Source organism: Danio rerio, chromosome 21, assembly GCF_049306965.1.
Source record: "Danio rerio strain Tuebingen ecotype United States chromosome 21, GRCz12tu, whole genome shotgun sequence".
NCBI classification, from domain to species: domain Eukaryota; kingdom Metazoa; phylum Chordata; class Actinopteri; order Cypriniformes; family Danionidae; genus Danio; species Danio rerio.
Window position 1 is genome coordinate 41,125,434 of NC_133196.1, and position 27,878 is coordinate 41,153,311.

The 27,878-nt window shown below is 36.9% G+C and overlaps 1 protein-coding gene across 2 annotated transcripts in view; it reads left to right on the top strand.

The window, feature by feature from the left end:
* The first annotated feature begins 13,896 nt into the window (after positions 1-13,896).
* The window catches only part of amot (angiomotin), a 74,982-nt gene continuing 61,000 nt past the window's right edge, over positions 13,897-27,878 (top strand). For both annotated transcript variants that reach the window (XM_005173887.6, XM_686779.11), the window contains exon 1: positions 13,897-14,275. The gene's annotated coding sequence lies outside the window, so the exon portion shown is untranslated. The remainder of the gene's footprint in view (positions 14,276-27,878) is intronic.

Genomic DNA, 27,878 nt, shown 5'->3' on the forward strand with positions numbered 1-27,878 from the left:
ACTGATATAATGTCTTTAACACGTCTAATGTGCGAAATATAAACTTATTGCATTGCCTCAAAGATGATTTTAAGCAGATGGTTTAGAGATTGTCCGAGAGAGAGCACATGTCTGACAGCTTTCACCAAGAGCCAGGACCACTAACAGGAAGTGACTTAACAGGGAGTATGTCATAACGCAAAATAAAAGTATTCTTTTTTTACACATGAACTAGATTAATTAAATTATGAATTTTACATTTTAACAAAGGAAATACGCATATAAAATATTTAAAGAAGATACTTTAAAGTGAAACTTTTTAAAGGGCAACACATAAAGGTTGATAGAATTTTTATTTTTGGGTGAGCCGTTTCTTTAAATGACAACTTATTTTTATGCACGTGAGATAATAGCATGTTCACGTTTAACCTAAAAGTATAGTAATCATCTTGTTTTCTCGTGATTTCTATCGATATGGATGCAAAAATGTGATTTTACAATCTTAAAGTACATACTTCCCTACTAGTATGTTGAAACAGTATGTTAGGGAAGAACTTTGGATTCAATATATTGGGGTATATTTAATATCAGTATTTAACACATTAGGCAAGATGTACACTGATGTATTATTTCAGCTGAGGTACTGAAGTGTGCATCTACTACATTGTGCAATTCTGAGTGTATCCCGCACCAGTGAGTGTGCTTGACAAACCACCAGTACTAGTTTTCTTAACCGTTTGCACCAAAGACCTTCTTATAAGCACACCATACTTGGAAAATATTGTGGAATTCTTAGCGTGAGGTAAGTGGGCTTGACAAACCACCTGTAAGACACTCACTTTTTCTATGCTTGGGAGAAAGAAAAAAAAAATAAAAAGCAGAGTTTTTTTAACTTTAGACTCGCTGTGTACAGGTGCAGTAACGAGCAAAGATTTTTTTGTTTTGTTTTTGTTTGTTACAAACTTTTGTGCTAAAATCAAGGTATTAATGATAATACTCTCACTTACTGCACTGACCATTTGGTAAAGTAGCACCAACTAATGCACTAAGCTAGTGCACTATGTTCTAGGCTTATGCTAGTTTTGTTGAATAAAATCAGCAAACAATGTTAATGAAATATGACAACAAGACGCTGAGGTGCCAGAAACTTCTATTATTGTCGTGTAAGTGAAGTAACGGCTAGTTTTTAAAAGTAACCTATAAGGGTGCCTGATAACATAACAGTGCCTGCGCCTCAATGTGCTACTGTCTACCCTAAAACAGATCGCACACCAGAAGCGACGCTTGGCGCCGCAACACGGCGTGCACATGACAGTTTAAAGTATCACACACAGACGCGCACATTCGCACAATATTTAACATGAAACTAATTAATTGGCGCTCTATGGTGCGGCTGAAATATGAACAGCATCCTGAGTCATGGCTGGGCGCCACCGACTTGCGGCGCCGGTGTGTGTACCCTGATAGAAACCTATGTTAAGAATTCCAAGGGTGCTTTCACACCTGTAAATCGATTCAGTTGTTCCGAAACAGAGATTACAATTGTTACATTGTTGCTCTTTGCTCTTGGAGCGGTTCGCTTTCACACTGCAAAGTTTCTAATCGGACCAAAAGAGCTAAAACAAGTCACGTGCGAGTAAACTCTCCTTACATTGGTCAGAGTGTCCGGGTTTGTTTTGCAGCGTCCCGCTAAGCTGTCAGGAGAGGTGGTGGTTTGGTGGTGTTTGACAGGGTGCGCGCGCGCGACGTGTCTGAGGAGAGATGCAGTGGGGAGGGGTGAGAAGGGTGCGTGACGATGCCTATTTGAGGACCGGGAGGGAGACGCGAGATTACCGGGAGATCATCAATCGTTTGCGGGCATCCGGAGTCTCGCGAAACTTCCCGCCCTACTCATAATTCTCTCTTCATATAGCCGTAAGCCTATTACATATCCATAAAACACTGTGATATAACCGCGATCGGATCGGATCGCTTTCTCACTACAATCGAACCGCTCCAGGGTTCGTTTCAATCGAGCCGAGACCACCTCATTCAAGCGTTCTCGGAGCGATTACTTTGGCGCGGAACAGAGCGCGATTGCCCTGTTCACATATGCCAAACGAACCACGCTAACTGGGCAAACGAGACAGGTTCCGAAACAAAAGTGTAGGTGTGAAAGCACCCTAAAATGCATGCCGCTGCGTACCGCTACGAGGCGCGTCGCCGAGCAGCGCTTCTGGTGTGTGACATGCTTAATTGGTTGAATATTACAACTGTAATATGCCATTTAGATCAGAAAGGTGGATATGCACATTGAGATGCAGGGATATCATAACGGAGATTCATTCACAAACTAATCGCTCCCTCCATCAGAATTAGATGTGAAAGCAGGAGAGGGTGTGTGTTTCAGGACGTGGATTAGATCAAATTTAACAGGGAGGGAAGATAATACATTTTAATGCACACACACACACACACACTCTATGTCGGCAATACCCGTGCAGTCACTTATCCATCGATAAAGAAAAATATGTAAACTTAAAATTTTCAGAATTGAAAAAATATATATTTGCATATATATGGCTCAGGATGGCCAGAGCTCCACTCCACCTTGGTCCCACATTCATTTGAAGGGAGAGCTACCCTGTACTTAAATGCGTCTCTATTGACGCATTCCTTCCAATAGACAACAACAGCGTAGGCAACATCTAATGCAAATATCTATGCTTGGAATGGTGACTCAGAAGGTTGCATTTTAAAGCTTTCAGATGCATCCGAAATTTAAGTCAATGACTGTTTGGACTTTGAGAGTCAAAAACAAACAGGCAAAATGTAATTGATATAAGAGCTCACACTGTTTTTGTGTCTTGAGTTGTTCATGAAAATGGTACTGTTATTGACTTCTTGAATGCAGCAGTACTGACAATATTAGACATCCTAAGCCTTCCAGAAGCTCAGGGATCTCCCGCAGATTCATAGTGGCTCCCTAATGCCCACGAATGAGATAATGTCCTTGAAATGGAGGCACTGTTGTTGTCAGGTGGGATGTTTGCAGTTATAAAACATAGCATCAACTTTTAAGCTTAGAACTGTTCCCTATGGCTGTGAATTAAATCATAGACTAGAAATCTAAAGACGTGGAAAAACCTAAAAAAAAAAAAAAGACAAACTCGCATGGGGAAAAATTTGGATGGGAAAAGCGTAACGCTCAGTATGGCCAGTTTGGCCACAACATGGAAAAAAACCCTTGCTGCGAAATAGCCATTTGTCAATCTTTATAGCCACACATTCTTTGGGAGGAGGGCCTGCACCAAGTGTGCCGCACGCCTGCTTTAGAGCGAAGGTCTCGGCTAATTGACTGCTCTCGGCCTTTAGATTGCCCCCTGGGGGCTGGCTGCAGTACAAGTTATAAAGCCCGCCTTTAATGAAGGAGTTAATGAAGGAGACTTTAGCCCAAAACTTTAAAAAAATTAATTACATTTGCAATAAAATGTCCCGAACGATGGTTCTGGCCAATTCAGGTTCTGGCCATCATGCTGACATAGGTGCAGATCTTCATTTTTGTAAACAGTGTGTTTTTAGCTGTAATTTAGTGCTGGGCAGTTTATCGTGATTGACAGTTGTGATTGACAGTTTCTCAAAGCAGACGTCGAAAACGTCAGGAGGAGATTAAAGTGTTGTTATTCAATTTCTGTGTTATTTTATAATGAAAAAATGATATAATGATAAAACTATACTTTCTGACATACAGGATCTGGTGGAACATTGTTTATTCTGTAAGGTCAGGGCTTTATCTGGCGTTATTAGTTTGCTTATACAAGCCTAGCCATGACGGGGAAAATATAGGTGATCGCTATCTAGCAGTAATTGTCTTTATGGGTCTGAAAAAATAATTTGTTTTTAGTTTAGTTTTTGTTTATTTCTTTTCAGCATGTTATCTATATGTTAATCTACTGAATTTGCTGTTAATGTTCTAGAAACCGAATCTTGTAATAGAGCTGCAAATGTTATATATTATTTATTTACATCATTTACCATTGGCTTTTTATTTGAAAACCCCTAATAAACATTAAAATGAATTCTGCTAATATTCCAGATGTGTGCTCTAAATGTTTAGATGATTAAGGTACACTATATCACTGCCTCTGGCAATGTCCTAAAATACAAAAGTTTTGGAAAGATATAACTGAATGTATGTCAGACATGTTTAATATTAAAATTCCTTTAAATGCCAAGCTCTGTATTCTTGGGTTGTATCCTAAGGAATTTACAATTGGAAATACAAGAATTTTGGTTTTTGGTTTCCTTCAAGCTAGAAGGGCTATTGCATTATACTGGAAACACATGGATGCTCCATCCATCCATAGAAATGTGGAAAAAAGAAATAGGAACTGTATTGGACTGGAGAGACTAACTTATATCATCAAAGGCAAGCAGAAGGACTTTGACTATCTTTGGGAACCATATATGAATATTATGTAAATTGTGTGTTTGTAAACATGTTTTTTATTTATTATTACCTTTTTCTTCTTCTTCTTCTTTTTGTATTATTGTGTTATTGTTTATGTCACACACACACACACACACACACACACACATATATATATATATATATATATATATATATATATATATATATATATATATATATATATATATATATATATAATTTAAATATTGTATGTATGTATGTGTATATGTATGTATGTATGTGTGTGTATATATATCTTCATCTTCAATGAACCTAAACGAGCACATGTCACTCCGCTGCTAGTCTGGCTGCCAGTTGCTGCTCGCATCAAATTCAAAGCTCTGATGTTTGCCTACAAAGTGACTTCTGGCTTTGCTCCTTCTTATCTGCGCTCACTTCTGCAGATCTATGTGCCCTCCAGAAACTTGCGTTCTGTGAATGAACGTCGCCTCGTGGTTCCATCCCAAAGAGGGAAGAAATCACTTTCGCGAACGCTCACGCTCAATATGCCCAGTTGGTGGAATGAACTCCCTAACTGCATCAGAACAGCAGAGTCACTCGCTACTTTCAAGAAACGACTAAAAACTCAACTATTTAGTCTCCACTTCACTTCCTAATCTGCAGTTGCCTCTCTGAATATCACACTAACTGTACCAAAAAAAAAAAAAACTAATACTACTAATACTTCCCTTCTTAGACTTTACAGACCTGAAACTTGCCTATAGCACTTATTCATTGTTGCTCTTATTTGTGTAAATTGCTTCCTTGTCCTCATTTGTAAGTCGCTTTGGATAAAAGCATCTGCTAAATGACTAAATGTAAATGTAAATGTAAATATATATATATATATATATATATATATATATATATATATATATATATATATATATATATATATATATTTTTTTTTTTTTTTTTTTTACCTATTTGAATATGCATATGTGTGTATATACATATATATAAGAAGGGTGTAGATATGTGCTGTGTAGGCTGCATTGTTATCTGTATGCCTAGTTGATGGGGTGAAAAGGAAAAAAATCAATAAACATATTGGGAAAAAAAACATTAAAATGAATGTAAATTCCTCTTTGCAGGTATAATGAAGGCATCGAATCAACCAAATGAAAACAGAGGCAAAAAAATAATAAAACAATATACAAGCGATGTTGCAGCAGCTGATGGACATCAGTTGATGTATTATATCATAATATGATATTATATCGAAGTTTATTGTACAAATTGACAAGTATTATTTTATATAGTGCAGGGATGGGATGTGTAAAAATCCTGTTGATATTTAGAAATCTTGCTGTATTTATCTTTTAAATGCATGATGGTTTCCGCATGGTAAATCATTATCTATGGTGTGTAGGCTATATTTTGGGTCCTGTTGATTGCATATTAAAAATAAAAACCTTTCTAAAAATGTATGTGTTGTTTATATGTTATTGTTCATAGTTTACAAGTGTTATTTCTTCCCCTGTAAAAATAACAAATACCATCAACCTGTTATAAGAGAAATATTTTTGTTTTGCTCATATTAGTCTAACTCAGGCTAGAGTGTATGAACGATTGTTAATTTATGCAGTCCAACATGTATTGCTTTTATTAAATCATAACAGCTTACATTATACAGTTTTTAAATTGTGTATTATTAAGTGTTTTTAAACGTTAGTGCTTATATTTAAATTAGCGAGCCCTTGTTATAGTGCAGAAATCGGCTGTCAATGGAGAAGATCGGAGGCCGTAGTTGATTTGACTTACAAGCGTCCTCCTCTGGCTCCATCAGGCAACCCTTCTGCGCATTCCTAGGCTCCAATTTTAGTAGACTTTTGCGACAGTTTGTGCCCATCACGAGGCGTTTTGCCTTCAAAGCGTTCAATGTCGCGTCATCCATATGTAACCCCGCAGGTCTTACACCACCCAACCTGCTCCGAGCTGGGATCGAACCAGCGACTTTCCGCATGGGAGCCGGTTGCTCTAACAAGGAGGCTAAAGACCATGGCCTCTAGTGTCTGTCGCTAAAGCACCTTTAGAGGTCAGAGGAGTGAGGTTTACCTGCACAGCACTGACTCACTTCCATTGTCTCTGTTCTTCCAGTGTTTACAACCACAGATTCTGGTTACTAAGCAGACAAAAAGGAGACTATTGGAATGCCAATCATTTTGCATACACGGTAGTTATTAGTGATGTGACGTTGTGCACGGAGACTTTGAAGCATGTTTCAAAAAATGCCACATTTCACAGCAGAGCTAGATTTGTTTTGCCATAATCACATGATTAGTGACATCCAAAGCTTCATTTGCGCCTATATCCACGGGACCGCTTCAAATTTCAATTCAAAGGTTTAAATACCTAAGTGTATCAAAAGATTAGGCATTGATTACATGCATTTCTACTGTTTTGAAGCACTGTAGCAGTCCCACGCACCAGTAATTCAACTAAAATACAATAGTAATTTATAGTAAAAAGCTTTTGAACCATACTAATTGTATTATTTCAACTATTTTTAAAGAAGACCACTGCACATTTTAGTATGAGTAACGGTGGCCAGCTGGTAAGTACAGCTCAAGAGCTTCTTTCCCATAGCCTCCCTTGCTGGATTTGCCTGTTTGATCAGTGGTGTACTGTGCAAAAAAACCTACAGTAATTGAGTAATTTGTTTATATTACTATTGCAGACATTGCAGGGGTGGGGTGGGGGGAGGGTCATAGGGGTGAGTGAGCGGGTGATGTATCAGAAGAGCGGTGGGGGTGAGTTGCGCCTGACATACCTGAAGAGCGGTGGGGGTGAGTTGCGCGTGGCGTACCTGAAGAGCTGGGAGGGATGCGGTGGAGAGGGGTGTGTGACTTATTTAAAGGGGTGGTCCACCACGATATCATATTTTAAACTTTAGTTGATGTGTAATCTAGCTGTGTGAACATAAACAGCATCTCTGAATGTAAAATGCTCAAAGTTCAATGCAAAGGGAGACCTTGGTTTTTACAGAGTTAGCTTAGCAAAGCCTACAATGAACGAATTTCGGGGACTACAAAAAACACTTCCGCCCCCTGTGGGATCACAAAAGTTCGTTATTGCAGAGGGAGAAATGCCATCCTGCTGTTTTCACAGAGCTTCTTTATGTTCCAGAGAACTATAAAATATAGCAAGCATGATTTGACAAAATGCAGCTTCCAGAATCTCTCCCAGTTCAGCGCTGGATTCGGCTAAAATCTCCTCAAAGATGGAGAAAGGAGACGCTGTGAACTCTGAGCCACGACCTGTTAGTGTTTTATATGTTAAAATTGATTATGACATGTACAGTGTCTAGACTTAACGGGATGTTGTAACAACGATGTAAACAACGATGTAAACAACGGGAAATTATGTTCACTGCTAACGATTTAGCTACAAATCCATATTTATCAGTCAAACGGCTGTAAACACACACACACACACACACACACACACACACATACACACATACATACACACATACACACATACATACACGCACTTTTGACCAGCACGTGCGTCTCTCTGTGTGAGACGGCAGTTTCTCTATCGGCAGCTTTTCCATGCGTTTTACATCTCAGACTATAAAGTCGCAAAAGATATGTGAACAATTTATGTAACTTACACAGGCATATTCCGGATATGCGTGAAAGACGTCCTGTAAAAAAAAAAAAAAATACAACAATGCTCTCCCAACTGGAGTGTAACAGCAAAAACAAATCAATCCAGGCTCACACAGGTCTCATCCCACATGTTGTGCTTTATTCTGTCACCACAGAAAATAACTTAATTCGAGCATGAGAGAAAAAGAGCAATAAACATTACTCCCGCGCACATGCGCTTCTCGTGTTACAGATCCTTCATAGTATACACATGGACACACATAAACACACACACACACACACAATGGCACACAAACACTCTCTTAAAGGAGCCACATCCCATTTACAGAAACTTGTTGACTGACTGTTTACACAAAACACGCGTGCTTGTCCGGGCGTGACATGGAGCCGATCCGCGAATCACAGCACATTATGACAATGACCAATCAGAGTTACTTGAGGGCGGGCCTTTCAGAGGAACTAAGACATATGACAGTCGTTTTCATGTTAGCTGAGTAGCTGTGTATAATCAAAGTGAGATCTATGAAAAAATAACGTGATTTCCTTCAAGTGAAACATGAGCACACATTGCTATGAATCTTATTACAACAAACCAAGCCTTAAAATTACATTTTGGACCACCCCTTTAAGGACCGGACGGGAGACGTGCAATTTCCAGGAGATTATCATTCATTTGCGGGAATCCGGGAGTCATTATGCATTTGCGGGATAGTCCCTCAATTTCCGGGAGACTTGGGATTTCTGCTATTGTTGTATTGTCACATGAATGAGCTGGTCAGTTGTGAATGTTTGACATTTTTGCAATGCAGTTCTTTTCCACGCTTTAACCAGCAGAGGTCCTCACCAAACTCTAATTTGGAAATCTTTGAGTAATAAACCTTTTTCCGATACGCTTCACTGGTTCAGAAAGCTTAATTTTACCATTATTTTCATCAAACTGAAAATGTCATGCTTTAATTGTAATGAGTGCTTAAGGAAATACAATAATGGGACAGGTAATTACTGATTTTATTGCTGAATTGAAAATTTTTATTTAATTGTGAGTTCAGTGAGCAGTTTTTTGGAGATTTCAGGATTCCCTCATTTATTTAGATAAGATTTTGGTCGTGGATGAACTTTAAAGGGTCACGAAACACCAAAACACATTTTTTGAGCTGTTGACAGTCGTATATGTGTCCCACACTGCTAAAAACACTATTAGGACACATATATTTCACTAAAAAGTGTAAATTGGTTGTTTTTGCGTTATTTCAAGCAAATTTGTACTTCCTGTTTGAAACGAATTTTTGAAGCTGCGTCACGGTCATGACATAATAGCGTGTATTCCAGAGTGCAGACTGGACGTCTGTACCAGAGTGTGTCTTATTACGTCTTACAGTGTGTTGCATTAATGCATGAGTAAGGCTTGGTTCAAACCAATCAGCGCGCTCTATTGTGCAACTTCATTAATATTCATTACTGTCACAGTGTAGACGGCAAAGACGCCACGTTGTGTTGGCAAAACAAGCGGGAAGTGTTGCTTTTATAGTTTGCTGCAGTTAAGTTTCGTTTTCATTTTCTCTCTGTGAGAGCTCAGACTCACGCGTGGATTAACAGTGTACGCGACGCGCGACAACAATAACTTACGTGTCTTAAGGAGGATTATTGTTTACCTGAATGCTGTTCTCATCTGCAAACGCTGAGATCCAGATTGTAGTCTCCTCTAAATAAAGACGCGGCTCTCGTTGCTGGTGATTGTCCTGTCTCTACAGATTTGGTAAGTGAGTGACCAGTGCTCTTTGTTTATTCAGTTCGTATTTTATTCGTATCAAACAAACTATTGCACCGAGTGCAATAGTTAGCACTAACAGTTACAACCAAACTATAACCTCGTGTTGGATTTTGTGACCGGAATAACACACGCGGCTTTCTGACGCTACCTGCCGTGTGTATCTAAGTTTCCGGGAAATGCTGAGTTTTTTTTTCTCTCATTCGCCGTGCGGTATCAATAATTGCATGAAAAATACACGCTTAGAGCAGTTCCTCGAATCAAATATCACGTTTGTCGGGAGGGACATGAATGAATTCCCTGAATGAAAGAGCCAAACTGCAGTTAAAGTCCACCATTTAATAATTTGGCAAATAATTCGACTACAGATGTCCATGTAAACACAGTCACATTGTCCGCTGTGGTTGTGTGTTTTGACTCTGAAATTCAGCGCGCCCAAATAGACACTCCCATACCAAGCCGCTTTTCTTCCTCCGACACTCCCCCCTAAACAGAGCTGGACACGCCCACTTTTCTGACTTTTTCCAAAGTAGAGGTGTGAAAACACCCTGCTGAAACGAGGGGGTTTCATGGCCCTTTAAATATGACTGTAGAGTAAATGGATTTTTTAATTAGTAAAAAGTATCTTCTTTAATATTGTTTTGAAGAAAAACGTCACCTACTTCTGATGGAGAGTAATGTAGCCTACTGTACTGTAAAAACAAACTCATTTTTGAGTGAACTATCCCTTTAATTAATCTGTTTTCATTGTTAAACATGATTCTATCACAAGAGGGCGCTCATTTACAGTGTTCTGTTGAGACGTTAATATATATTGTGATGCCGTTATATTTTTTCAGCATATTAGAAAGTAAGATTACATAAACAGTTTTATATATGTGTCTTGACAGAAAATTTAATTTCTGGAGTGGATCTTTTAAACGTCACAGATTCAGTTTTAGGGATACATGCTTGACTTTTATTATGTTTTCAATCATATTTTCTAACTAAAAGCTTTCACATTTAATTTAAACCTACTTTTTATTTAATTTTGTCTTCAAACTGATTGTATATTTCGTCACTGTAAGAAAATTAAGCAAACTGAGACAATACAGTATTTTTGTCATATGTAATAGTCTGTTTCTTTGTGAGGCAGGTAATGTTTATTGTACAAGTTTGGACCTGTCAGTAACAATCCTTTGTTCTATACAAAACCCCAGAATAAACATTTCCACAATTACTTCACCAAACAAATGTAGAACTATTCGTCTTTGAAATTATAAGAAAGGATGGAGGCATAAAGGGTGTGCTATTGTGGTTGATTAGTTGAAAGATATCTTTCAAGCACATGCCATTACCATTAAGCTTTGGCATATGCAGCCGTTTGCTATTGCTGTACAGCTGTACAAAGAAAAATGAACATTAACACACAAAATGTTTTAGTGGTAGATTTATCATAACAGGATTGCATGTACAGTGACTTGTATTAAGTATGATTACCAGTTACCGTGGAAAGACGTGAAAATTCTGTGTTCTTCAAACTAGCTTCTCAGCAGTGGGGATATAGATAAACATGGTTTAAATTTTGTTTATGAAAAACTTGACATGATTTTTGGTGATTTAATTAACATATGCATATAAATCTGATGGCTCCTATTATATCAAAAGAAAATGGGAATTAAAAGTAAACACTATAATGGAGGATGAAATGTAAGAACAAATCCGCACAAATTGTCATGAGAGTATAAGCAGTAAAATATGAAAGGAGTTTAACTGGAGGATGAAGATGAGGTTCTTCAGATTTCCATTAGAGGTTGACAAATTCGATAGTTCTTCACAATTATCACAATGCTGGAGAGATTGTGGACAAGTGGGGGACTATGTTCACAATCACATATTTTTGTAATGTCCCAAAATACACGTGTATTGGTGCAGGAGGTTAAAAGGGAGATTAGTAGAGTAAACCAATACACAGAGTATATTTGGTTGCTTGATGGCTTCCCCTGATCAGTTCTGTAAGACTCACCTATTTGCACTACATATATTATTAATGACAGTTAGGTAGATAATTACAGTGAACTGGATGAAGACCCGGCGATGCACTGGCGCAGTAGGTAGAGCTGCAAGTAGGACCTCACAGCAAGAAGGTCGCTGGTTCGAGCCTCGGCTCAGTTGGCGTTTCTGTGTGGAGTTTGCATGTTCTCCCTGCGTTCGCGTGGGTTTCCTCCAGGTGCTCCGGTTTCCCCCACAGTCCAAAGACATGCGGTACAGGTGAATTGGGTAGGCTAAATTTTCCGTACTGTATGAGTGTGTGTGTGGATGTTTCCCAGAGATGGGTTGCGGCTGGAAGGGCATCCGCTGTGTTAAAACTTGCTGGATAAGTTGGCGGTTCATTCCGCTGTGGCGACCCCGGATTAATAAAGGGACTAAGCTGACAAGAAAATGAATGAATGAATGGATGAAGACCCTCCGACCTACTTTGACAGAATGCACACAGAGGCTGAATCATATATATATATATATATATATATATATATATATATATATATATGACAAAATGACTGCAGATTTGCAGCATTTTCCAACAGACCTGGGCATTAAACGAAAGATATTTACTTTATTTTTGAAATGCTGTCAGCATTAGGGGCTTTGTTGTAGTTATTGTCTTTTTATTGGAGTTAATAATTGGAGTATATACTTTTTGAATTTAACATAATATATATATTTTAAGCTGTTACTATTATTTATTTATTATTATAATTTATGTATTGTTTTTTTTAAATCTATTTGTTTATTTTTGTGAATGTAAATATTCTAAGTAAACGTTATGTGTATACTAAGTTTATAAACACTTTAATAAAAACATAGTTAAAAAATTACATAAGCATAATACTTTATATAGTTCATTTTTGACAAACAACTGTATAGTATTTTATTTATAGTTTGCCTCTGTAAAGAAGCTGAATACCTGTAACTATTGACTTCCATAGTAGAAAACAAATTTATCAAAAGATACAGGTTTTTACCATTTTTCTAACTGTATTTTGTGTTTGTGAAACAAACATTTGTTTGAAACTAGTAAACAGAGTAAATGATTACATTTTTATTTTTGGCTGAACTACTCCTTAAAAGTAACAAATAAAGTTATTTTGGAGTTATTTAAATTTTTTTTAAAGTCGTCAACTTCTGTTCACTATTACAGTTTGTTCAGTATATAAAAAAGTTAGTTAGTTAGTTATTTGGGATATTCTGTCAGAAACGTACATTTTTACTTATAAAAACGTGACAAGGCCTGACCTTTAAGCTTGTCTTCCTCAAAAAAAAAAAAAAAAAAAATCATACAACAAGCATAAAATCATACAATTCAATGATAGAATGCATCCTTGATCACTGTCATTTTCTCCATCAACAATGAGTCATAGCCTTAAAGATGTATTGCACTTTGTTAAATTTAATGCAAATGTGACAGGACTGACAGAAATGTGGGGACAATTGTTAATTTATTTGTATTGTTATATATTGGTTTTTTGTATAATTTATTTATAATTTAATGTTTTTAATTAATTGATGTGAATGATAACAACTTAAACTTTGCTATTTTTTAAGGTTTTTTTCCCCTTTAAATAACAGTTTTTAGCATAACAAAACTATTGAAGCTTTTGGTTCAATTGGGCTGAGGACAAGGATTTGTACATTTGTAAAGTGTTTTTTATAAAGAACAAAAATCTGAAAACCAAATAAATGACATCCGTTACAGAACAACTCACAGAAATCAACCATCAGTCGATTTTGATACATTTTTTTGGGATGAAATAATTTTTATTCACTGTATTTTTTTATTTTATTCTAGTAGAATGTCCTATTTAACTAAAATAGGGTTTATTGTAGAGGAAAGCAGGACACCTAAATCTCTCCAATTATGTCCCTCTGAAGTCATTAAATCTGTGGGCTGTGCTGCACATAAGACCCTTTGACAGGCTCCTGATCTTCAAAACACACAAAAGCTTTTTGTCATTTTCTTGCTTGAGCGACGTTCCTTAAAGCCAACAGAAGAAGAGGAACAATCGAGAAACTCTCGGAAGGGGCTTACTCAAAACTCCTTTGGACTCCCTCAAAGTTCTCAGGAAACGGGACCGCATTTTTCTCCTCCTCACAAACTATTGAGTTTGTAAGTAATTTCGCTGCAACGACGACTTTACGGTTCAGATGAAGAAGAGGGCAGTGTTAGTCCTTCCCCTCACAGCTCCAACACACACACACACTTCTGGAGGAAAACACAGTTGACCAGCTCAGAAAATGACACTCAGAAGAGGGAAGAAAAGTGCAGAGATTGTTGGAAAGTCTTCTCGTGTTGACACGTTTTAAGTTTTGTGAAGTGTTTTCGACGCTTTGGCTTGAACCGAAAAAACGTGTAAAGGACTTAAAACGCACAAACCCGGCGGCAGACCGAAATAAAGCGGAACTTATTGAAAACCTGCGAAGGTAAATAACTTATACCATTCTTTTCGTGTTTAATATTGATGTTTATTTGTTTTTACAACGTTTGTTAATACATTTCTGCGTGTGTAGTCAACATACCCTGCACACGTTTCACCGCTACTTTGCTACACTTGTTTATTAGCGTGTAGGTGCTTTGAAAACCCGAAGACATTTTGTGAAACTTGTTTATTAGCTGTACTTGCAAACTTTGCATCCTTTTGCAGTGAATGAATTGCATTGACATGCGCAGTGCTGACACATTTCATACAAGCCAACCTGCTCATGGCCTGAAGACATACTCATGTACTTTTAGTGATATATGAACACAAGCTACTAATAAGCATGTCTGTGTTGCTGAAGCAAGTAGGCTATTTGATAGCTTGTGTGGCACACATTCTTGCTGTCAACCCTCCAATGTACATACTTTTCTATTGTAATTTAAGTAATGAATTAGGCTGCACAGGGGATCATCAGAGGTCCTGCTGACGGATGTCACCCCACTCCTCTCAGGAATGCTGCCCAGGGCTGAGGGGGAGCGCGACACAGATATGCACACTACATAGGGCAGGAATGCAGTCATGTGTTATTGGAAATCAAAGCATGAGGCCAAGTTATGAGGAACGCTCTAGCTTTATTAGGTGAAACTAATTGGCCTTTACTACTTAACTGTTGCTAGCAGGAGTATAGGCCTTGCCTCATAATGCTTTCATTGAGTGCTTTGCATTTAAGTGCTCTGTCTGAATTTAGGGAGGTCTTGTTTACTCCTTACCAAAAGGGTTACTGGGGTAGCCATGAACGACATTCCAAGAAATGTCCCCCCGTCGCACATCCTAAGCAAACCCACAGCTTTATTAGTTGCACTTTCAGCCTCCTCTCTCTTCCTGTTATCAGAATAGAGCCAGCGCTTTAAGTTGTAAAGGTAGTGAACGATTGCCAGAAAAGTGCCTAGCGGCGTTGACTCACGGTGCAGGAATGTCAGCTCTCTTTTGCTTTTCCCTCCTCTCTCCATCCCTTTCCATCCCTCACTTCCTTTGCCCCCTGCCTCCCTCCTCTCTTATATTTTTTTTTCAGGGCGGCCAAAGGTCTGCTTGCTGACTCAGCCTCCAAATCACCCAAGTGCCTTTTTCCACTGAGCTTTTTGAGAGTCCTGAATGCTGAAGTTTTACAATTGGAGTTGTGTCCAGCTCCAAACTCTTCCAAAAAAAAAATTCTAGGTTCCACACAATCGATTTGTTGCAGTAACATGAAGGAATTAAGTTAACTTATCAATTTTTTTTACAACTTTAAGTAGATCAAACATAAGACAATTAAGTTGTCCTCCAAAAAACACAAGAAATGTGTGGATTAACCTCATTTAAAATAAGTAGTTTACAGTTTGAACAGTTTTTTGATTGTAGCACAAACATTATTTAAAAGAAATGGGGGAAAATGAGACTGAAGTAACTAACTAAGGAATGTTGATGAAAGTGATAATGTAGTTGGTTAGTTGGGTCTCTGCTGAATCGGTATGTTTTACTTGGCTGTAATGTAATCAAAAAAAGACCTGATAGATGGCAGGACCACACAAAAGCTGCTTTCGTGCAGTCGTGTCAGCAGTAGATTAATGTGTAAACGGTAAACCAATGATCAAGGTTGCTTAGAGTCTTGGTGGATATTGTCTAATCTATTCATACACTCGAAAAATGCTGGGTTGGTAACCCAACGTTGGGTCAAATTAAATATTGACAGCCAATGTTGCGATTTTTATTTATTTATTTATTCTATTTATTTTTTCTTTTTTTTAATATTATTTTATTTGTATTTTTTATTAAATTTAAACAACACTTTAATCCAATGGTTAATACAATCCAGCATTTTTAAGGTGTAAGCAACACATTTCAGATGAAAACTGCTTTAATTTTTTGTTACTTGTTTATGAACATTTAGATTCAATTGACTTTGTTGGAAAATAACAGCTGTGAAAATAAGAATGGTTAAACATGGTTTTTACAGTTTGATGTGGTGTATATCTTATACAGTAAATGTGTCCAGTTCACAATGCCAAAATAAGGGATAAATTAAATATTAAAAATTAAAAGTTCTGAAAATATATCGGTCAACGAAAAAAAGTTTAATTTTCATCGAAATGTAAAGAATATACAGTTATTTAAAAAGTGAAACTACACTTATCCTGAGCTCTACTTTTTAAAATGTATACAAGAATAAATAATCAAGCTAAATTAGTAGACTTATTCATTCATTCATTCATTCATTCATTTTCTTTTCGGCTTAGTCCCTTTATTAATCTGGGGTCGCCACAGCGGAATCAACCGCCAACTTATCCACAGCATATTTTTATGCAATGGATGCCCTTTGACCTAACATTTGATTACAAAACCCCAGCATTTTTTATAATTAGAAACCTTCTTTCTGACAAACTAGTAAAATAATTAGTTTTGTACTTTTATCTATTGTTTTGATCCTTAAAGCCTACTTTTGTCTTTGATCTATACACAGCCAGTCTATTTTTACTGCTAGATTCAATGGATGAAAAGCCTAGTAAAAGAATACCTTTATTGTTGGAATAATTGCACTCTCGGCGCTAACTATCCAAGTATCATGATCATCAGTGTCTTGAGTAACCCAATGCTCTGGTATGATGTGTACCTGCTGACCTGGGGGCAGAGCAGTCACACTTCCCTGCGGTGGAATGTGTCATTGTTTTTCAGACACAGTCACACAGGTGATGTACGGCGTCTCGCCATTCACTCACCTCTGCACTGTTAATTTCTTTCCTCTGGATGTGTCACTCAGAATTTATGGATTAGGTTGAAGCCCCTGCAAGCCAGACAGTGATTCCACTCCATGTGGGCTTATAATGGTATATTATGCTTTCTGTATTGACCTCTGTTAAAACTAAATGGAGAGTTTTTGATAAACTCTTTTGAAAGATGATGGCTTATGCTTCTCAGTAATGCATTATTTGATTGAAAGTACAATGAACACATCAATATAAAGGAAATATGAATGAAAGTCTATATATTTTTTTCTCTGGATATCAAAATGTTTTTTAGTCAAAGATAAATGAGCAGACATTACTCCAGACTTCAGTGTTGCATGATCATTTGGAAATAATCCTAATATGATAATTTAAGGCTAAAGAAAATGTTTCTTGTCTTTCCTATCATTATCACCATCATCAGTGTTGAAAGGGTTCTGTCTGTTCCTAATTTTTGTAAACTGATTTAAGTATAATTCTTTTAAATATTAAGGACATATTAAATTGATTAAAAGGTTTTGGCATTATCAAATTGGCATTGATTAAATTGATTAAAAGTAAAGACATTTATAATGTTATAAAAATATTTTATTTCTATTAAATGCTATTGCCTATTTTTAACGTTGTATTCATCATATAGTATCATGATAAATAAAATTCCAAAGAAATATAAAGTTGAAAAAAAAGATCTATAATTGGTAAGTACATTTATTAATGATTGAACTCCAATAAAAAACTGATTGTAACAGAGCAAAAAACACACCCTAGAGTGATTTCTGAAGGTTAATTTGACATTGAAGACTCTTAACGATACTGAAAATTCAGATTTGAATCACATTTAAAATACATTTTAAAATATTCACCAGGATTAAAGGGATAGTCCCCCCCCCACCCCACCCCCCCAAAAAAATACAAGTTTGCTCACTATTTACTCTCCAAGTTATTACAAACCTTTATGAATTGACTTTTTCTGTTAAACAACAACAAAAAAGATAATATTTTGAAGAATGTTTAAATCCTGCTGTAGTCATTGACTTCCATAGTGGGAAAAACAAATATTATGAAAGTTAATGGTTACAGACTTCCGACATTTTTCAAAATATCTTTTTTTTCTTTTTTTTTGCATTTTACAGATAGAAGAAGTCCATAAACGTTTAAAAAAGTAAACGATGAGTAAACAATGATAGAAATGACATTTTTGGCTGAATTTTACCTTTATCAGATATTTTTAAATTGGAATATTAATTTACAGTATTCTTTTTTTAAATCAAATAAATTCAGCCTTGGTGAACAAAGAGACTTCTTTAAAAACATAAACATACATGAATGTTATTAAACCATCAACTAGTTTATTGGAAAAGACATTGCACCTTCCTTTTTTAAATTTGTAGTTTAGTCAAAAATTTAAATTAGCTGTTTATTTACCAAATCTAATACAATTCAAGATGAAAGTTACTTTTTTTTTCTTTAGTAGAACAGAGAAGAAAGTTTAATCAGAAACCACTGTCGTTGGTAACTGGCAAGTCAATGGCAACTATCACCTTGAAAGTAAAAAAAAACAGATAAATTATTACCCGTGGCTCCTGACAATATACTTTATGAATAATATTGCAAAACCTGTACGTTGTTTATTGTTTTTTTTTAAAAGATTAAAATATCTTTTTTTCCTATAGGCTTTTGTAAAATGAACGTTTAAATTGGCTCAAAACTGTTTAATTTATTTGTATCGTATACACCTAAATTGTTATACCCGTTGTTTGTTTGTATATCTAGGCTTTTTTATCTAATATAACGTTATTGTGTTGAGCCTACAAAAGTTGATACATAATTTGTAAAGTTAAATGTTTTTCTGTTGTATTCTTATTTTGTATCATCTCCAAAATAAATAAATAAACCCAAACACACCTTTTAAACTTGACAAACTCTCCACAACTGAAGGTTAGTGGCTACTGTGTCTTTAATTTAGGATGGCCTGCTGCCTGAGTCTGAAGGAAATGTGCAAAGATTATAATGCGTTAATTAAACATCTTCAAGGAGGATGGAGGAAAGAAATATTACTTATTAAATTAAAACAACTTTAATTAATATTTTATGCAACACTCTTAATTTTAAAAGGGGAAAAAGGGGCAATCCTAAGCAAAAAAACAAAACACTTAAAGACAGGGCCATGAAACCCCCTCGTTTCAGCAGGGTGTTTTCACACCTCTACTTTCGAAAAAGTCAGAAAAGTGGGCGTGTCCAGCTCTGTTTAGGAGGAGTGTCGGAGGAAGAAAAGAGGCATGGTGTGGGAGTGTCTATTTGGGCGCTCTGAATTTCAGAGTCAAAACACACACCCAACAGGGGACAAAGTGACTGTGTTTACATGGACATCTGTAGTCAAATTATTTGCCAAATTATTAAATGGTGGACTTTAACTGCAGTTTGGCTCTTTCATTCAGGGAATTCATTCATGTCCCTCGTGACAAACAAGATATTTGATTCGAGGAACTGCTCTAAGCGTGTATTTTTCATGCAATGTTTGATACCGCACGTCGAATGAGAGAAAAAAAACTCAGCATTTCCCGGAAACTTAGATGCACTCGGCAGGTAGCGTCAGAAAGCCGCGTGTGTTATTCCAGTCACAAAATGCAGTGAAAATCCTACACGAGGTTATAGTTTGGTTGTGGTGCTAACATGTTTACACTCGGTGCAATAGTTTGTTGGATACGAACAAACTGAATAAACAAAGAGCACTGGTCGCTCACTTACCAAATCTGTAGAGACAAGACAATCACCAGCAACTAGAGCCGCGTCTTTATTAAGAGGAGACTACAAGCGAATCCGGATCTCAGCGTTTGCAGATGAGAACAGCTCTCAGGTAAACAATAATCCTCCTTGGACATGTAAGTTATCGTTATTGCGCGTCGCGTACACTGTTAATCCACACGTGAGTCTGAGCTCTAGCAGAGAGAAAATGAAAACAAAACTTAACTGTTGCAAACTATAAAAGCAACACTTCACGCTTGTTTTGCCAACACAACGTTTCGTCTCTGTCGTCTAAACACTGTGACAGTAATGAATATTAATGAAGTTGCACAATAGAGCGCGCTGATTGGTTTGAACCAAAGCTTTACTCATGCATTAATGCATCACACTGTAAGACGTAATAAGACACACTCTGGCACAGACGCCCAGTCTGCACGCTGGAATACACGCTATTATGTCATGACCGTGACGCAGCTTCAAAAATTTGTTTCAAACCGGAAGTACGAATTTGCTTGAAATAACTCAAAAACAACCAATTTACACTTTTTAGTGAAATAAAGGTGTCCTAATAGTGTTTTTAGCAGTGTGGGACACATATACGACTGTCAACAGCTCAAAAAATGTGTTTTGGTGTTTCGTGACCCTTTAAAGACCACTATAAGATGTTTTGTGCAGTATCTTAAACTCATCATTAGTCATATGTTCTTTCTTTCCCTTATTTAATTATTTGGCTGGCGCATGTACTTGTGCACGGTCAGAACTCCGCCTTTGCTTTCACTCCACCCCGAAGCCCCAACTGGCCTGCTTTGGTCCAAGGTATTTGCCGGGCCGAAAAAGGCCAGCCGCTGGCCCCAAGGAAGCCCTGCTTTAGCCCGCTCAGCCCTTGAAAGAGCCAAGGCCCAGGCTCGCACTGACACGCTCGCTTTAGTTGCAATAGTGGAAACACGGCTATTGAGGTCTTATAGATATTTTAAAGAGCCCATATTATGGGTTTTTGAAAATGCCCCTCCATGTAGTGTGTAACACGGCTCTAAGTGAAGTGAAGTATCCAGCTAAGGCTTAAATCTGTAAGAATACAGTGATTAAAAGTGTTGATTCATCTATAAAAGAGTCGACTCATAGTGCTTCAAACGAGTCGCCTTGATACCGAGTCATTAGGTGTTTCGCCATGACGTACGAACGAAACCAAGTTATTCACGTGCAGGCGCAAACCCGGGAGATTTGAAACCTGCGGCTCCGCCCTCTAACACAGAAACCCAGACACACACACACCCACAAACACACACACACACAAACATGCCGGTCGATTGAAGTCACACTGCAGATGGATATATTGAGTCTCTACCCAAAGATGAAACCTCAGCATTATAGCCAAGCAGTTGGAAACTTCTGGAAACTACATGCTACAAAGAATACTTCATCGGCGTTTGTTAAAAGAAGGATCAGTAAAGAGTAACTTGTCACGATTGGTTTCTTCCTCCATTTCTCAAGTGTAAGTACGTGCGATTAAAGTTGTTGCCTCGTTTACTCTAGCTTGCAAATGTATTTAGTTGTGATTTGTTACTTGTAACGGCATGTACTGTATCAGGTTAACTCGCTATATTCTCATATCGCGTGCAAAGCCACGTTAAAAACGTGACGCGTGCTGCTTTGTTTACGGAGCTCCGTGGAGGAGGTAGTGTGTGTGTGTGTGTGTGTGCGTGTGTGTGTGTGTGTGTGTGTGTGTGTGTGTGTGTGTGTGTGTGTGCGTGTGTGCGTGTGTGTGTGTGTGTGTGTGTGTGTGTGCGTGCGTGTGTGCGTGTGTGCGTGCGCTGTCGTCCGGAGGTGTGTTTGTGTGTGTGTATGCGCGCGCGATGTCGTCTGGCGGAGTGTGTGTGTGTGTGTGTGTGTGTGTGTGTGTGTGTGTGTGTGTGTGTGTGTGTGTGTGTGTGTGTGTGTGTGTGTGTGTGTGTGTGTGCGCGCAAGGACGAGGACAATATGTTTGTGTGTGTCTGTGAAAAGAGCAGAGTGAGACAAGCTAGAAGATCTCCTCAACTGTTTTTGGAGTTTTTGCTCAATAAAATAGTCCATCGTCTGTATTTTCAAGTCCATCGTCTGTATTTACATTGACCCACGGGCAGCTAAAATCCACCCCTACACTATCGAGCGTGTATGAACTGTGATTATTTTTATATTGCTGATTAGCTGTTGGTTATTTCCCTCTCTCACTGAAGGCAGTCGACCAATCGCAACAGACTGTCATCGGTCCAATCAGCGCAGATTAGCTTCGCGCTAAGGAGGGGTTTGGGAACAAATTAATCAATGAACGATTCATACAGGAGTCGCTGGGATAATTAGGTAAAAATAAATGCAGATTATAAGACCATAAAAGTGTTTTTTGACCTTGCATGCATATTAGACTGTTGTTGGAGACCCTTACAACCAAGATATGACCCTATTTCATGTATAATATGGGCTCTTTAAGTGAGGTCTTAAGATATCTTTTTCTCCTCAACCTCAGCCAGTCAGTTCTGAAAGCATGCATGAACTGGCCTACAAAGACATTTTAGAAAGATATTAAAGTAGTGCCGACATTGGATATATTTGACCAAGATCCTGCTGCTTTGCATCCCCCCACATCTGTTGTACATGACCGTAACTCTGTTAATTGTCACTTCGGTCATAAATTTAGGATTTTATAGATGTAATTTTTTTCCTCTGACAAAATGGGAATGGAGGCTTGTCTGTATGTGTGTTTTTTTCAACTAAGGGAAAGAAACTGGTGCAGAGCTTCAGTGGCAAAGTTGAAGCATCTCCAGCACATGCTTTTCATTAAAACTTTGGATGGAGGAGTGAGTGGGGGTTGAGCGGGAGTCGAGGGGAGCAGCGCTGCGTTTCCAAATACTTGGGCCTGTATCAGGGACTTGTGGAGGGAAAAAACCACATTATAGAGACCTTGTTGAAGTACGGAGGAAGAGAAGAAATAGAGGGAGTTATTCGGTGACTCATGTTGGATTTTTCTGCTATAATGGCATGCAGGTTTACAGGGCCTCTGTTGCAGCTCTTTATTATTCATTTATAGTTGGACTAAAGATAAAAAGTTAATGTTAGGATAACCGTTGTTCCTTAGTTGTCACTAAAAGCTGGTCTGTAAGGAATAATGAAGTCAAGATAATACACCATTGTTTGGAAGTTAATGTGGAGAAAAATGGCTAAATGAATAAATTGTGCTCTTACAAAAGTTACTGTGATATCAGGTTGTACCATAATTGTATTAGAGACAAATACTGTGGTACTTTCATATCGATAAATGTCACAAAATCTAGTAGCAATATTGCGGGGTCACATTATATCATAATATCAAGTTATATTTTGAATAGGCATGGGCCGGTTTAAAATTCTGATGGTATGATAATAACCTTGGTTAAAAATATCAAGGCAATACTTTTGATTAGATATGAATACAGGGAACAGCGTATTAGTGAGGATCACCATGTTCAATGTTAAGTGAAAGAAGAAAAGGACAGAACTGGCTCTTCCTGCAGATGAAAGTAACCATGAGAATAATGCAGATTGCACATTTGATAAGAGCAGTGATGGAGACACTTCAGGTACATTAGCTTAGAGGCAGATAAGACAGGCGTAGTATAGTATATAGTATGATATATAAACATTGTTAGCTACATTATTCTGATGCATCTGGATATTTTAGACTTATTTATTTGTTATAATATTTACTGGAGAAACTATACCTACAGTATGTTGTATACATGATACAATATAATAATTATAATAAATAACTACTCAATAAAACAACTTTTATAATATGTTATAATTATTAAATTATGTAGATTTACATTTTATAAAAGATTGACTTTAAATATTTAAACATAAAATTAATAAATATCACAGATATATTTTGTTTCTTTCAGAATAAAAGTTGATTAGTTGTTTTTTCCCCCCCAAAATTAGAGACATTTCACCCTTTCGAGGGGCTCTTCAGGGTGGGAACAGTCATGGTCACCGTATTGAAGTGTCGTTAAAACTGGCCACTTTGGAGAGCCCTCAATAATTAAGGATTTTGAAGGGTATAACTGATAGACACTTCAGGCTATAATCCTTTGAGCAGGGAAGTTGTTTTGATTTAGAATTTTTTCAGCAGAGAATTTGTACTTTATTCAGGTACAATGACTTAACATGGCACTCCATGATGCTTAAAAGAGAACTCTGGGTTATATATAACATTAATGTCTGGAACGATTATTATTTTTATTATTATTAATATTATAATAAATTAAATTAAGAGGGCACCCTCATTTTTGTCACCGCTAATGGCTTATTGCCTGTTGCAATTAATGCAATGCAACTGAAAAACTGCTACAATGCCTCATTGTGCAGCTTTTGGTCTTAATTGTTAGACAAACATCACCCAAAGGAGATTCCTCAGTGCTTTTCTAGTTGTAAGAAGAAGAGAAAAGTAAAGAATGAGAAGATGCCTGTTGACCTTAAGGGTTTTTGTAAAGCACAGCTATTGAAAGAGTGCACAACTGGTGATCAGACCTATGAAAATGTATGATTTTAAAAAGGAGGCGTGGCAACTAAACTTTGCAGGACACCGGCCCTTTAGGGCCGAGTTTGGACATCCCTGTCTTAGAGAGTCTAAATGCACTGAAATATCAAGTGAATTTTGTAGTGGGAAATGGCAGAATGAGAAGATGCCAATATTTGTCAGTCGCTAAAGGAGAAAGTTCAAGCTTATTTATGGAGAGACCTGGTGATGGGTCAGCAGTTGTAGTTTTCTCCAGTTATGATTGATGCAGCCGTGAAGATGGAAGTTTGCAAGCTTTGGCATGTTTATTTTTTTCCGACGTAACATGGATTTTACTTAATGTCCCAAAGCATTTGGAACAAACTATTAACATAAGTGAAAACTAACTCCTCTTTGACTGAAAATTACAACCAAAAGCAGCACAATGTGGCATTGTATTAGTATTTTTTTTTTTATACGCAAACTTTCAATCTCAATCTCTCAGCAGCACCAAGATTAGAGAGGGAGCAGATTTAACCTGTCAGTGGTGCACATGGATAGTAGGAGTGAAATGGTGGATTTCATTTTTTTACTTAAACACTCTAAAAGGAACAGTGTCATGTAAAATGCTTAACATTTTAGTTTTTTTCATTGTCTGTTAAATTAGAATAAGAAGTCATTCTGTTGCTGAGGGCCATTACAGTTTAAAAGAAAGAATGGTATTACTTTTGGGGCAGAAGGAAAATTTTATTAGAGACATTCCCATGTTTAACTCTTCTTTAAAAAGCCCAGAAAGATAAAGTGCTCTGATAAACAGTGTCAGCTTTGCACATCAGTTTGCAGTTATTTGCATTGTCTAATTTTCCCATGTGGGCAGTAGGGTGGAATCTGTGCAAATATGCAAATATAATGAAATTTGATTAATAAAATTATTCTTAAAAGTCACATTATTTCAATTGCTGTGGAGAAAAGGTGTGTTTAAATCTAGCCTCTGCAAGTATTTTTATGTTAAAAATAATATGTGCAATATATATTATTATAAAATTAATAATGTTTGGGAACATTGATACAGCCATAATCTTCTTATGATACAAACACAGATGAAATAGCTCTGATCATTTAAATGTTTGTACTAATCATACTGCACATTTTCATCAACTTAACAATAAATTATTTCTGCTGCCCAGTGTGAAAGCTATTTTTCAGCTCAACTGGATCAAAAATTCATCAAAAAGCTGTGTGTGAAATTGAAACTTTGGACACTGAACCTTTAGCAGTTGTTCAATTAACAATATTTTTTTTCTTATGTTCCTGCTCTCAGCAGTTTCTACTCTTTGCTGATGGTAAAAAATGAACAACTGTAGTGACCTTTAATTAGCATTTTGCACTTTAAAAATGTATTTTTGTTTATTCAATTAAGATATTTTTCAGGGTCTTAATATTTATTCTTTAATTCTTTTTATATATTCTTATGTAAAAGTTCACATTTATGCAACCAATTGTTAATAAACTGGTTGTTTTTTTCCATACTTACTGTTGCTGACTTGTTCTCAGTTCGATCTAGCCGTTCATACATTCGAGTCGACTCAACAAAATAGGTAAAAAAGTATTCATAATTTGTGCTGATATCAGATTTATATCGGTATCGGACTGATGGCTGCAATATCGGTATCGTATCGGAAGTTAAAATGTTGTATCGGGACATCCCTACTTTTTATGTTGTGTTGTGGTAAATACAATAACCGACAATGCCAGTGGTTCATCTATTTGGCATCACACAATGCACACCAAAAAAAAAAAAGGACTATCGCCCATATAATCCAAAATAATGAGCATTTTTTTAAATTGCCATAATTCTTCCATTGGGTTTCTACTGTATATTTCAGTATGAGACATCATCAATGTCGTATTAAGCCATTCAATACCCAGGTTTTCCTTTAAGACAATACTGTAAAAAAGTAGTAGCCAATGTGACATAGTGTAAGAATATTTTAACGATAAAAAACATTTTAATAGAATGTTATACTTTAAAAGAGTGTGTATTTTTAAAATGATATTAGAGAACGTTTTAATCCAGGAACTATTTTCCTCATGGAGGAATTTTAGATTATTTATCAATAATCAAGCTAAAGGATTGTACACTACCTGACAAAATTCTTGTCATCGATCCCAGTTTAAAGAGCAACAAATAATTATTTGACTTCTAGTTAAAGATTTGGAAAAGTGGTAGAAGGTAGATTTTTCTGATGAATCATCTGTTGAACTGTGTCCCAATTATCACATACTGCAGAGGACCCCACATAGACCCAAGATTCTCATATAATCAGTCAAGTTAATGAAGGTAAAATCATGGTTGGGGTTACATTTAGTATGGTGGTGTGCGAGAGATCTGCAGAGTGGATGGCAACATCACCAGCCTGAGGTATCAAGACATTTGTGCTGCCATTACATTACAAACCATCGAAGCAGGATTGTACTCCTTCCAGGCCCGAATTAAGAACTCAGAGGCCCCTGGGCACATTGTCTTGTAAGGCCCCCTACCCAGCCGCACCCCTAAAGTTGAATTAAAAAATAAGAATAATATAATAATTTTTAAATAAAATTAATCTATAATTTGTCGCTCACATATTAAAATAAATGATATACAGTACATATATATTTATAGTCTACAAAGATTTAACGTATTTTTCAAAGCATTAAAAAAAATTCTAATAAAACATACACAAAACATACAATACAAAAAATAATGTTTTTTTTAAGTACACATGTTCAAGTTCACATTTTTTTATTTATTCATTTATTTTTTTTTAAGGGTATTTTTAATGTATAACTTTTACAAACATGTAAAGCATATTATTGGCATGGCATATAACATAAAATTCCTCTCTAATCCAGATCTATGAATCTAAGTCTTTAATAATACACACACTTATTTATGATTTACTGTCTCTCTCCTCCTCTCCCTGTATTTTCTCTACTCTCCTCGTGATGAAGAGTAGGCAAACATCATAGATCAACTTGATTATAAACCTAAAAGTATCTGAAATCACACACACTAGACCTCTTCTCCTCTCCAGTCTCTCTCTTCTTCAGGGCCTTTCTCGCTCTCTTTCTCCGTCTCTCTCCCCTTTTTCTGTTTGTCTCTCTAACATGATGAATCCTATCCGCGCTGCGCTGACATTAGCGTCCTACACCTGGTTAACGCTAGCTTACTCATCTAACATTACCATAATGTCTTCTTCTATACCCTCATTCTCCTGATCGTGGGTCTGTTTAAAGAAGGTGTGTATGGAACATGCCTCAAAGATGTCTCCTCTCCTCTTTCTCTCGCGTTTCTCTCCATCTATGAAACTTTCTTCACACAGAGCTATGAGGTTGGAGAATACGGGTGAAGTAGGGCTAGTTGCGGCAAATGATAATGACGAACAGAAAGGGTTCGAAGGGTTACAGAGTAATTCGAAAGATTGTAGATACTAATCAATTCTATTAAGATGTTGGTAACATTTAACACCAGGTGGAAAATAACTGTTATATAATCACTATTTAGATGCTGTTACACATATGAAAAGGCTAAACATTATTAAATAGCCTACCCA